General features: G+C 41.1%; 1 protein-coding gene across 2 annotated transcripts in view; it reads left to right on the top strand.

The window, feature by feature from the left end:
- The first annotated feature begins 4,170 nt into the window (after window positions 1-4,170).
- The window catches only part of pcgf3 (polycomb group ring finger 3), a 77,991-nt gene continuing 67,977 nt past the window's right edge, over window positions 4,171-14,184 (top strand). The window contains exon 1 of one of the 2 annotated variants that reach the window (XM_085175543.1): window positions 4,171-4,308. The gene's annotated coding sequence lies outside the window, so the exon portion shown is untranslated. The other variant, XM_085175549.1, reaches the window with a different exon arrangement.

Raw genomic sequence — 14,184 nt, 5'->3', positions numbered from 1 at the left:
GAGAGAATGAGCCACTCCGCCCTGAAGAAAAGCGCTGTCAGCACGCAGAACTTCAAAAAAGGTTCTTCAAACTGAATGAGTCTTGCCTTCATAAACGATAAATAAATAATAAATCACTTCTAATAATTTCCAAAACATTGATCTGTGTGTTTTTTGTCTAGAAAACATCTAAAAGATTAAATTAAGCAAAATTTTGGACTTTATCATTTAATAAAGGATAAACACAGATAAATTAAACGTTAATGTGTGCTGGTGTAATAGACTAGACCAAGGGTGTCAAAGGCCAAGATCGGCCTGCCAAAGGGGCCAACCCAGCTCACCAAGTGGCTTTGCAAAATTTCCAAATTGCAGAGAAGTCATTAATAACTCAATGCAGTGTTACTTTTGCTGTGGGGTGTACTAGCATTCCACATCCATCCATCCACCCACCCTTCTTCTTAAATACTTGTGCAGTTAGGGGTTGCAGGAGGAGCCTGTTCTAGATGACATAGGGCAAAAGGTGGGGTGCACCTTGGACAGGTAAGCAGTTCATCACAGGGCTAATACAGAGAGACAGATAATTATACACTCTCAAAAACCCAACTAGAGACAGTTAATCTACATGTATGTTTGGACAGTATAAGGAAACGCGTGCAGCCACAAGGAGAGCATGCAAACTAACTCCGAAAGGCCCCAAGTGGCCAGGTGGTTTAAACCAGGAAGTTGTTTTTGCTGTGATAAAATAGTGCTAAATTGCACCCTGCAACGGTGTTAAAATATATGTAAATTTAAGATATTTCCAGATCTAAGGTTGAATCATAAGGAAGTAATGATGTTGTTCGTTATTGTTGAGGGTTTTGAGGGATTTTCTCCATCCTCTGTAATCCATACATTTTAGCGTATACATGTGCATGCAATAGTTTTGCTGGTCTTACCCACTTGACTTGATCAGCTTGGCAGATGTGACCAGTCTACATGAACCACACTAAGTTTGTAGCCGGGGGGGACTATTAAGTGGTGACAGTTAAATTTGTGTCAACAAGATTAAAAAATGAGCATGCACACAATGATTCCACATATTGCACCACAGCATAAACTGGCAAAGGTCACTTCTTCAGGCTTCAAGTGTCGTTCACATTGCACCTGCGGAATGTGTAACACTTGCCATCAAAAAGCAGCGCTGACATGCAAATTATGTTATTTTATTATTTTATTAATGAGTAATCAGAAATATGACTAACATGACAGAAAAGAATGGATGCAGAACTAAAATGTAGTACCCTAATATGTTATTCAAAGTGACAAAGACTGTTTTTTTTAGCTATTTATTCTGAAAACTGATGTAAAAATCAAACAACACACAATGAAGACTTCCATTCACTGAAAACATTTTAAAATCATAGCACTGAAATTATAATGTATTTAACTCAGTCTTGAGATACAAGTTATTGTCTTTTGTATGTTGATCGAGGCGAATTAGACTAATCAAACTAATCAAAAGTGTTGTAAAATGTATGGTTGTCTTGGAGTCTTTGCCATTTACGTGTCTAAATGAAGGTGTAAAACAGTTTTATATATAAATTTGTAATTTAGGTTTTGTTTTGCATGCACAAAATAAATGTGCTGTGCTGCAACAAGTTTGTGTGCCCAGGAATGGCTTTGCGTCAGCGAATCAGTCGACGTGACTCACCATTGCACTACTGGAAACTTTTTTTCTTTTAGCAGGAGCAGAGTGAGAACTCTTCACTCTTTTGTCATTATTGACGGCACATGACCACAGGCTCCGCCCTCTCTTTAACCCTCTGTGACTCAGTGTGGCAGTTCTGCAGCTCTGATTCGCAGGAAAGTCGCGTGGAAAGAAAGTGAGAAATCAGATCAGATCAGTTCTGCTTTCATTTATTTCACCTGGTGTAAATTGCAGAGGTGTTATGTTATCCATTTACCTGAAGACATTTGTAAGTTCAGGGACAGTTTTGATCAGCTGATATCATGACTAAAATAAAATGCAGTTAAAAATGTTGATGAACCAATAATAAGTGTTTTTTATAAATAATAAACAGCCATTTATGATCTTGTACAGATCATCGTTGAAGTCTGCTGTTGTAAATCTCAAGCGATTTGACAAACGAGGTGGTCTCCCTTATGAATTTAAAAACAAAAGGGCTGTAAAGAAGAAGGATTTTCCACAATTTGGCATCCCCAAAACTTATTCTTATTACTGGCTTATTTCCATGGCTGGATTAGCCTCTTTTTAGAGAAATGTGCAGGGTCCCTTTTGGCTTCCAGCTTCATCATTTCTGTGCAAGAAGAAGACGACCCTACGTTAATCAACAGACAGAAAAAAAGATTAAAACCATAAAATATTTTAAAGAATTGTCTATTAAATTTTAATATGATGGAGGTTTATTTGTTTACATAGAGAAATTAAAGCACAATTTTACAACCTCAACAGATTTTCTACTGAGAACTGATTAGATTATTTTATATAGAACCCAAAATAGAGGAAGATTCAAAAGTAATTTGACCAAGAACAATTGGAAAAATTGATGGTTTGCCTCCCTGGAACCAGTTTTGGATGCTGGAGAACACAGGATGAGGGCCACTGCCTGATCCACATAGCACCTAACCTTCTGTGGGAAGAGGGCCCCCCATAAAGATGGGCTCCTGTGCTTCACTTAAGGCCATATGAAGTCCTGGTGGAGTTTCCCTTAGGAGAGCCTACCAAAAACAAATTGCTTTTGACAACACAGCTCATGGGAGCTGTCAAGTATCACAAACCCCTCTGATGCAATAAGGTGACAATCCAAAAGGAACCATTTTTCAGTTTGCTGATGATGCCTACATGGTGAGGTGATTTGGGCATATCCTAGCAGGAGGAGGCCCCCAAGCAGAACCAGGATACGCTGGAGAGAATATGTCTCTCAGCTGGTTTAGTTAATGTCCTGGTGTCCTTCCAAAAGAGCTGGAGGCAAACAAAATCTTCAAATTCAACTTAATGATTTATTGGTCAAAAACCTCTTATAACTTATAAACTATGATTCTTAGAAGCGCAGTGTGCATCAATAATACATAGAAATACATATATGAAGATTTAAAATATCACATGACTTCTGACCTCTCCTTAAAGGTCAAGAATTCACCTGATGATCAAAGTGATAATAATGATAATAATGCTACATGGAGCTATTTATCTTTCTCACTGACCTTGTTTGTGCTGACAACAGACAATGATATATGAGGATGATAAAGATTATGTTATTTTATTATAATTTGTTATTTACATTACAGTAACAGGTTATAATTGTTTAAATACATAACATTTTTAATACACGCATAATTTTCCTGAATGAGTGGAAAGTTTTAGAAAATACCCAAAACTGTGACCTAAAGACTTTTGTCACTTGATAGTCATTACTAAATAATTAAATGAATGCGATGTATGTACTACGACATAAATGATTTAAAGTATATTAAAATGGATTTCAGCACGTCAGATAACAAAAGCTTGGACTTTGCACTTGTTTTTACTGCACTGATGACTTCTTAAATAAAAATAACATTAAAAATAATAAACAAAACAAAGTGAACATATACAAAATTCAAAACTATTCCCACTTTTATCTTTTATCACTTTTATGCCCTTGAAACTCTGCTTTCTGTCAATGTAAAGACATTAAACTATACATTTAATCCCCATGATTTCTTATGATAAGAAAAAAGAAGTGTTTCAACAGCAGGTCTCAGTTTTTCTACATGATAAATGTGTCAGTTACAGAAAACGTTCTGGTAGCTCATTGACCAGACTATCTTGTATTTATAAACCATGAAGTTAGGTAAGTCAAAGGAAATGTTCCTGTTTTTTAAAACGAAATTTCTAAAGCAGGTAGTGTAAAACCGCCTGTAGTCTTTGACGGACCGATTCTGGCCCCCGGTCCTTATGTTTGACACCTATGAAGTGCAACCTGGTGTTGCTATAAATTTTTATTGATTAATATGAAAGAATTCAAATAAATAAAGTATTTACAGCTTATAAACCCATAATAAAGAAAATGGTGCCAACTCGATAATCAATAACAGAATCAGCGGATCGATTTTCAGAAATTTGCCGCCCTCGTTCAACTCGCGCCCCTCTTCCCCCCTCCCCCTCCCCCGACTCTACCGCCTCCGGCTCGGTCGCTTGGCCGCTCTGCGCATGCGTTCTGCCGCTTCGAGAGAACAGTTTCGGCCTGTTCCGCGACCGCTCGGTCATTTTCGCCTCTTTGTTTTACTGATAGTGGATTTAACTCGGATTCAACCTAACATCCAACGGACCGTGCTGCTCCCAAACAGGTTAGTTCGTCTACCTGCACTTCTCCTCCTCATATGTCCGTGCTCGGCGGGTGTGTGGCCGGTTTACGGTCCCGGTTTGCACCCCCTCCTCTACATTTTTCGCTTGTCTCTTTCCGCTTGGTGCTACGGGGCACGCTATACGTGTTGTGTTATGTGCCTGTGTGTGCGTGTGTGTGGTAGTGGTGGTGGTGTATGACCGGGCCCTGCAGTTGCAGACCGGGGATGGGGGTTATTTTTGAGGGGGTAAAGTGTGCCGTAAAGGTGGCTTTAATGCTATCCGGGATGCACACGGTTAGCCGTCCCGGAGAGGAGGCTCTGGCAGCAGCCTGTCTGCCTGTCTCGTCATGTTTAAATGCTGTTGTTCTTCTAAACCAAACACCAGTTTTTGCTTCCCAGTGAACTGGAATGTTCTTGAAGGAAACAGCTCATGGTCCACCATTAGGCTCACCACCTCCAACACCTCCTCCCTCTCCTTCTCCTCCTGCTGTTGTTGCTGTCCAAAGTTCAGAGGAGGATCTGTGTGAGGTTCGGATTAAATGGAGACACAAAGTTGATGCCTTTTCTTTTCCCTCTGGGTGGATGTCGCCCCTCACAACCCTGCTCCTCCTGCTCCTGCTGCAGCAAACCCTGGGTGACATTGTGAGGGGGAAGGCGTGCAGCCAACAAGTCTGTGCAGCTCTTTTATTTGTACGTACATATGTGTATGTGTGTGTAGGGGGAGATGCGGATAAAGATCAGCTTTACACAAGCCTTTTAGTATGGTGGAGTCAGTTGGACTGAATCCAGGTTTAGATGCGAGGGTTTCCCTTAACTTTACACCACGAGGGGAATCTGCAGCCTGGGAAGCATGCTGTGGGTGATTGCAGGTGGTGTCTAGGTGAGAAGTGGGTCCAGTTTTGTTAGGAATTAATATGCACGGTTACAGACAAAGTTTTTGTGTCAAAACCTGTCAAATCAAGCCGTTTTTATGTGTAACCAACCATCTTATTGTCGGAAAATGTGCTCTTAAATTGGATGCTAGCAGTGAGATTTATGTGCACATGCCTGTTGTCAGAATTTGGTTGAAAAATCAAAAAGCATGATCACATTTTCTTACATACATATGCCATATTTAGTTACAGTTAAAAGTTTGGTTAGGATTGAAAAAGAATGGTAAATGGCCTGTATTTATATAGCGCTTTACTAATCCCTAAGGACCCCAAAGCGCTTTACACATCCAGTCACACACACATTCACACACTGATGATGGCAAGCTACATTGTAGCCACAGCCACCCTGGGGCGCACTAACAGAGGCACCCCAGGGTGGCAAATTCATTTTGAGAAATCTGCTCATGGTTCGGATGATTGAGCAGAAATGCACGTGCACATTCCAGTATTCACAGTTTAGATAAAGGTCAAAAAAAGGTTCAAAAGTCTGTGATATCATGCCTTCGTTTTGTCTGCATTGGAGCCACCCTACTGTCAAACAACCCACTCCTCACTTGCTGTTCGCACTAAGAGCTTTATGTGCACAAGCCTGTTGTCATCGTCATCTGCTGGAGGGCAAACTTTCTCCTTTCTTACTTTAAATCTGAATTGAAAAGCAGGATTTTGCCTCTTTAAGAACAGACGAAGGCTGTCTTGGTCCAATATGCATCCTATGGCTAAGTGTAATGTAGTGTATAAAGTCTAGAATGGGAGAAATTGTTTATATTAAATTCTGAGAAGGTCATTTAACTTCTTTTTAAAACAGAAGTTATGAAAGATTGAATATTTGTTCATTTCTGTAAATGGTGTAAACAATCCTGTACAGCAGTCAGACGGAGAGTTTTGTAGTTCACGTTTAAATGTGAAGTCGCTGTCTCACAGTGGAATAAGGTCATCACAGAAACCACTGTTACACACAGTGGCACATTTTTAAAAACACTAAACAAACAAAAGCCAAAAAACAAATTCAGCCTCCCTCTTGCATCGCCGTCTAGACATCTTTTGATCTGCAGTTCACCAAATCAATGCTCATGCTCACTGTAAACCACAGGCCGTCAGACTGAGCAGACTTTTGTTGCACGGAAACCAGGGTGCTCATCATGCCAGTGATGAATTCAAGCTGCACCTTACAGCAACAGAAAGTCGACCTCCATAACCTCAATGATGCCATTTGATTCAAAATGTTGCCTGATGTTGAATGGGTGAATAATTTCGCTGCTTTTCGGAGTCTCGATAGCTTTGATTCGCCTGAGATGTCTCTTCTAACCTGTAGCCAGCGCGCTTGTGTTTAAACAGCTGAGCTGCTTTCTGATGCTTTACATCATCACAGAGGAAAGAGATGCAGCATTTGGCAAGGCCAGGTTCTCCTTGATGGGGCTTTCACTCACTCTTTTTTTTTTTCTTTCTGCACTTCAGTTTAAAGTGAGTTGCTGCTATTGTCTGTCACAGCTCCAGCTTTTAATTTAGGTTGTAAAACACTTTGATTCACTTTAAATTAACTTCACTGAGCCTCTCAAACTGTTCTTGCATTTACCACATGGTATAGTTGCTTCATAGCACTCCACATATCCTCTTAGTGTCTACTTTCATATCGGGTTTCTGCTGACTTTGCAGCGGAACCCTAAATTACCTGCAGCTTTTCTTTAGCGCCGACCTCTGACCTGGATTCAATGACACCTAACGAGGTTTTCTAACGTTACAGTGAGATTTCTGCATTTTCATCAGTGGTTAATGGATACAAATGGCCAAAAGGACACGAAGCTTGACCTCTTTACCCCGAAACATGCATCTCTGCACTGTTTTAACAATGTTAATGGTCCCACTGGGCAGTCTGATAAAACTGTCCGCCCTGCAGGACAGGCGAGCAGTATACGACCTCTTAAAGCATAGCGCTTCTTGATAATGAGAAAACTCAATAGTAAGTGAAGCTCCGGTAGATATAGCATTTGTCTCTTTCCTTGGACAGGAAATGATCTCGGGCAGCTCTCTAAATGAGCTGCTGAACGACCGTGGAGAATCCCTCGCCTGCAAATCATGCTGCAGCTCAGCGAGGCTGATCCCACCCGCTTCAGCGCTACTTTTGCTTTTTCCTCCTTCACACGGTTTCTTTGAACATTCAGTAATGGGAAATGGACACAGTATCACCCCTTTGGTTCAGTCCTTGCCCATCTTTACAGGTCATATACCGGCAGCAGTCCTAATAGCGCGTGTGTGCAAGGTTCCACAGATACTGATAAGATGATGTGATACTGTTGGAATTTCAGGAAAAATGAAATTAGAGGTGTCAGATCGGTGCAAAGCAGGATTGTGTGATTAGTTGGTGATTTTTGAAGTAGCAGAAGTTGAGGGGGCTTACATTCTTTACAGCACCTCCTTTTTAGCTGGAGCTGTGTGCTTCATGGATGCCTCTGTGTCAAGGAAGAGGTGTCATTGAAATTAATGATCGCTGGGAGGGGAGCTGTCTTTTTATAATGCAGCAGTTGTCAGTCTGATGTGGCCTGAAGGCGCGGTCATGTCACCATTTAAACCTGCAAAAGAACTTCCTAATTTTTAAGTTGAGAGAACGCTGATGTAGTCCATGAAATCCTTATGAATTTGTCACATTCTGCTGTGGTTAACATGCACATTGGAGCCACACTGAAGTCTTCTTGATTGTAGTACCAACTGGTGATTTTGCTCTTTAGGGAAACAAGCTGGTTGACCTGTTGGCTCAGGATGTTTCTGGCAGCTCATTAATGTAGCACTGTCATTTTCCAAGAGACAAAGACTGGTGCAGCTGTCTAACTGGTGTTGTACATTAATGAAACAAGAATCAATTATTTAACTGACTGATATTTTTGGTGCCTACTAGCAAGGGCAGCCAAATGTAAACTTGAGGTTGTCATTATGGCCTATAATTATGTTTTAAAGTAGCGCGGCCTCCTTGTAGTAGAGTGGAATTTGGGACAGGTCTAACCTGAGCAGTTTTCACTCATCAGCTTTGGGCATTTTTCCAGGAATCAGGTTGGGATGCTTTTCCCAGTATCACATGTAGTACGCAGAAGGAAATAATCCACTTCAGCCACGCTCCATGTGGTTTAGGTGAGGGGAGGAGCCTGGATAGAGCATGTAGGAGACTGCTTACTTTTCACCCGCTTGCTAGTGGTGAATGTGCCGGTCTATCAGCTGTGCTTTTTGCACACTGACTCATCCCAATATGAACTATGTAGAAGGAAGCTGGCAGGTTAGATACCAGCTAATGTCCAACCCGACTGCACCGAACATCTGCGCTTTCACAACCACTCCAGTCATTAATTCCTGGAAAGACTCAGGGCTGCAGCGCATGTGTGCAAATGGCTCCAGAAAATTGAGTTTTCTAGTTTCTGTTTAATATTGAAAACAGTACATTTAGCTTTAAACCAGGATTTCTTTGACCACAAGTCAAAACCAGTGTCTAGACACAAAAAATGAAACCAAATGAGAGCGAAACTCAAGATGAAAGTTGAGGGTGTGTTTGTGCTTCAACTGCTTTATATTCTTCAGCTAAGGGTTTTATTTTTCTCTTCTTTTATTGCTTTTTAAAAAGTCTTGCATAGGTCATTTCAGACAATAGGAGCTGTTGTTGTCACTTAATCACTAACAGCATCTTTTTCTAGTGTGATCAGATCTTAGAGTGATTACAAGCTGTTTTCACACATGAAGAGGAGACACACACATCACACACATCAACAATCTCCTGCCAGGAATCTGCTGATATTTGTGAGTACTTATATTAATGCTATGATTTATTTATTTTTTACTCCTTATACTGAGGCGATCATTGTTATTCTTTCACTAATAAACAAAAAAGCTGAGACAAAAATGTAACGCGAAATCAACAGGAGGAATCGATGGTGCTGAACAGGCCAGTCATAATTGCTGTGGACTTCTTGGGAGGTGCGCGTCAGGGTACGATGTACAGTTCCTGCTGAAAATTGGACATGAGGAATGAGAATAGTAGTTTTGAATCCACATGTCTTGTCTCCCGGATACTCTACCCAGCAGAAGCCTCAAGTAAACCTAATGAGCTTTTCAGTAGTGAGACAGTCTTGTTTCCTGTGCTACATGTGAGAAAAGTCAGCTGTGACCAATAACCTGGCTATGTTCTCCTGACCTTGTCCAGATTTCAAGTCTGAAAGCAGCTTTATTGTAGCAACAGAATGGGACGCAGCGTCTGACATTCCCATGTTATTCTCCATAGATAACGTTAGCCAATGCAAACAGCAGCCAGATTCTTTGAAGAAAATTTAACATTTCCAACAAACCCAGGGTGGAACCAGGTGGAATTATCTATTTTGCAACACAATTTAGAAAGTAGTTTGTTTTCCTGTGTTGTTATTTACATAAGGGCACATAAAAAAATCTCAGCAGACTTTCTGGCAGACTTTTTCATTTATTGCATAAACACAGTGGGTTATCTGAAGCAGCCATAAGGCCAGAGGACAGAAGGAGACACTTAAAATCAGTACAGACTTGCAGTGAATGTTTTTGAGGCAGCTCGGTCTGCGCTGGCTCTGCTGATAAGATTCATGGCTGTGCTCAGGCTTTCGCAGATCCTATCTGTTTTATGTCAACATCTCAAATAGCTGGTTGTCAACAGGTGGTGTGAATTTAAATGGTTTGCTTTGCCTTTGTGTTGACATTAAAAACATTCCCTGACATGCTAAGTGCTGCATTCAGGTGGATGAAACGGCAAACAAAAGACGGGGCGCCTGTGTTTCATGTCCTCATTCTCCTTTTTGTCTTTAGTTATCTGCTTAAATGTAGAGGACACGACCACAAGTTTGTTTGTGTTAGAATAATTGGTTAAGTCGTTTGTAGTATTTCAGGATGCATGTAGCATAGTGACAGGGTAATAAACAAGCACAGCGTCGCTTCCAGACTCAGTTGTTAGTTCAGCCAGTTTAATGAAGACAGGAAGACGGTGTACGTTAACAGCTCGGATGCACAGAGCTGCTCTGGAAAGGTTTCTCTTTTTGTGCTTTCAGTTGATGTCACCTTCCCTCTGGCAACCATACTGCAGCTCTCCAGCTGCAGCTGACTGGTTTTCAGAATATTTGGTAAAACTGCTGCACTTGTTTTCACTTGTAAATGATATTTTAGCACTCTGAGAGTGCAGACTTTGTATTGAGATCGAGTTCCTTTTGGATACGGGCTTGTGGCTCAAAGTTAGGAGTAACTAGCAAGTGGTTTGCAAGGTTAGGCAGCCAAAAAATGCTAAACATTATATCCAACCAAGATCAATATTTGAGATGCTTGCTCCACACCGAACAGGACTTTTTATGGTTAAAATATAAAGATGGCGATGCAGCTTTCTGGTTCACAAACCCAACTTTTATCTAAAGGTGCAGCCGTAAATCATTATGGTCATTATCCTCTGGAGTCCAGAGGCTCATTATTTAAACTCCTCGTAGCTGTGTGCCATAAAGTTGTGATCGGGGAAAAATGCAATCATTGGTCATGCCAAGTAACCTTGAACACATTTCTTAATATACACCAAAATATTCATACTTGGAGAACCTGTATTAAAATACAGGTTCTCCAAGTATGCCCTGGGGGCCAGTGGTGGGACTTGGTAACGTTTTGTGTGGTCGGCAAGCTTGATGAGACTTTCTAACATTAACATTACAGATGGTATCAAGCGATGCTAAAATAAAGGTACAAAGGTGACAGTTAACTGCAAAAACCACAGCTTCTTTAACAGACACATTGCAAACACTGACTACATGCACTCAAGTTTCCCCATTCTCAAAGGTGAAGCTATAATTTTTTTTTGGCCTTTTAGCCTTTATTGGATTGAGATGGTGTAGATCACAGGTGTCGAACTCCAGGCCTTGAGGGCCGCTGTCCTGCTTGTTTTCCAACTAACCTGCCCTTGTAGCTTTTTATTGCCAAAGCACACCTGATTCAGGTAATCAGCAGCAGGCATGGCAGGGATATCTCAAAAACTAGCAGGATGGTGGCCCTTGAGGACTGAGTTTGACACGCCTGGTGTAGATAGACAGGAAAGTGGGGAGAGAGAGGAGAAGACATGCAGCAAAGGGTCGTGGGTCAGTCTCAAATTGGGGCCGACTGCTCTCTGGCCATTCGGCATATGGTCGCCTGCTCACCCACTGAGCTAAACCAGGACCCACAAAACAATAATTTTGAGCAAAATGGAGCTGAAATATATAAAATCAAAGCACATTCATGAAAAGAGTCTCGTCAGTGCTCTGCGTGTAGCTTATTTGGCGAGTCTCAAGCAAACACCAGTGACAGCACTGATTAAAATTTTTTCCAGTTTTTCTACTCTTTATGTTCACCACCACCATCTTAGATTGCTAACTTGGTTGAGCTGCTCTGACTTTCGAAGTAGTACGAACTGAACGGGCGTCCCACATTAGCACGCAGGCTTCTGACGTAATCTGGAATGCAGCCCAGTTCCAGACCGAAAGATTAAGACCTTCACCGAACAACTAGTCTTAATCCCTGTTTTGGCAATTGAGCACAAGTGTTTTTAAAATTTTTAATAGCACTCTCTAGTCAAAGATATTGTCTCTTATACGCTGTCAGCCAAAATAAAAAATCGAATGCTGCTAAACAGCTGAATCCACATTCACAACAATGTGCTGTGTTTATGTGTGTTCTGTGGGAGAGCAGATTTTATTAACCCGCAGCAAGTTTGTGATTTAACTGCAAAGGCTGTAAAATCACCAAAATTCAATTATGTAACTTCCTAAGCTGTCAGTTGTATTGCAGTCTTTTATGTAGTAACCTGTCGCCATGCCCTAAGGACAAAGGCGGTTAATCCAGTGCTGAACATGTGACTTGTTAGCTCGTCATAGACCACGTGAGTTTGAAAGTAACACATGAACAAAACTTTTGTTTTTTAGACTTGCCACCCAGCTTTTAGTCGAAGGATCCATAAAGTTATGATGCATAAAGTTACTCAAGGACGTGTTTGAAAAAGGTTGTGACCACATCGAATCACCACTGTTGTCTTGCCTGTTTTGATTTTCTCCCCTCAAACTAAGCTGCAGACAGACAATCTAACAGGTCAACTTTTATTTAGTTGTCAGCTGTTTGATAAAATGCGGTCAAGGGTCAGCCAAGGTCTGACTTCTCCCTGAAGTCCAAAAAGAAGCGTGGCACAAGTGACATTACTGTTTAGCATCTCTGTCCTTTTAACAAGCTCAGAAAGCCTTTTCTAAGTGAACGTCGACACGCCAAATGAGCTATTAATTACTTGCTTGCCTTGTACTTTGGCCCAGCTCGTACAGAGCTCGGATAATAACTCTCATCTCAGGATCTGTGTGTGACGCGCCCTGTCTTTTTCCCGCGGCCGCTAGCCCACAGTTTGTGGTTAAAACTGAGAAAAGCAAGACGGGACTACAATTCTGCCAGCCTGTTAACCAGCAAACCCATGTAATGGCTCATTGCATTCTTCCTGTTGCAGCAAGCTTCTTCTCCACCACACACTGACTGGTGCATTTGAATATTTTAATTTATGAAACTAAAACAGGAAGTTTTAAGTATATGGGTGTGAAAATTAACAGTGTGAAGCTGTGATTCTCTATCCTTCCTGTAAAGAAAGCATCGTGCCTACAAGCGGGCATATTGTTTGGGTTTAATTATGCTTTAGGGTTTTATGTGTAAGTACGTTGTAGTTTATAGTTTGTGCCTTACATGGGTTGCTTTCATTTTGCTTCGTCTTGTTGCTTTGTATTGTTTGAACTGTTTGACAAATGTAAGGACTTTAAAGATATAAATTTGTGCTTTGTGAAGTTGTGACTTCACAGTCCGTCACCAATCACGTCAAACTACACAAACATACGTCTATTGCATTGATGCTACTCTTTGGTTAAAGTCCTTCAGTTTTCCTTTATTATTCCCTTTGTTAAAAGTAGAGATTAAAAGTAGTAGCACTCTTTTTAGTCTTAAGTCAGCTGGACTTTTTTGGGTTAAAGTGCTAACGACAAGCATGACTGGATAGAAAACGTTCAGACACAGATCTCCTGAATCGACTTTATTTATCTTGCTGTCAGTCAGTTGTAAAAGCTCTGGAATTCAAAATAATTTTGTTTTGCCACTTATACCTTGCCTTCAACCATTTAAAGTGAAGTGGCCCGCACCGATGTCTCAGTAAAGGTTGGTTGTCTCCTTCCCCTAACACCATCAGAAGAGGCACCTCTTTGACCTGGAGACCTTTTTCTCAGTAGGGTGTGGATGTTTATTTTCAGGTGTAAAGGTATAAGACAGAAATGACAGTTTTAGGTCTTGTTAATTGGTGATAAAGGTTAATAGGCTGCGAAATTCCATTCCTGTATTATCCTTCTGTGTTACACATTTCGATGTTTTTTTCCTCGCTACCTAGCCTGACCTGTCTCCCCAATGTGATGTTTGTGTATTGTATGTACGGTCGGCAAGGTCTGTCATCTCGGTTGTGGGCAAAAGACCTGCAACTGACAAATAAAGGCTATCTCATCATCTCATCTCATCTCAAACCATCAAAGTTAGAGCTTTAGGAAGATATGTATTAGAGATGGACTGATCCGATATTACATATCGGTAATTACTGGATCGGATATTGGAGAGAAATAAAAAATGTAATCCGATCCATTAAATATCAAAAACGCACCTCACAAAACTTGTGACATGGCATAACTCGGCTCATAACAGTAGCACATCGGAGCAGTATGCATCAGGTGATAGAGCGGCTGTGGCGTGCGAGACCTGTCAGCGGTCTGGTTGTGTATTTGGAGCCTCGCTACCAAACCGCCATTTCATCTCCGAGAAAGTTATCCCAGAGAGAAGTAAAGCAAGTGTGTAAGTTCATCTCTGAATGTTTGTAAAGCATTCCAGCGTTAAGCTCAACAACCGATATATGGAGCGACTGCCTCTTCTCTCTCTC

Source organism: Neolamprologus multifasciatus, chromosome 2, assembly GCF_963576455.1.
Source record: "Neolamprologus multifasciatus chromosome 2, fNeoMul1.2, whole genome shotgun sequence".
NCBI lineage: Eukaryota > Metazoa > Chordata > Actinopteri > Cichliformes > Cichlidae > Neolamprologus > Neolamprologus multifasciatus.
This window is presented reverse-complemented; position numbering and strand designations above follow the sequence as displayed.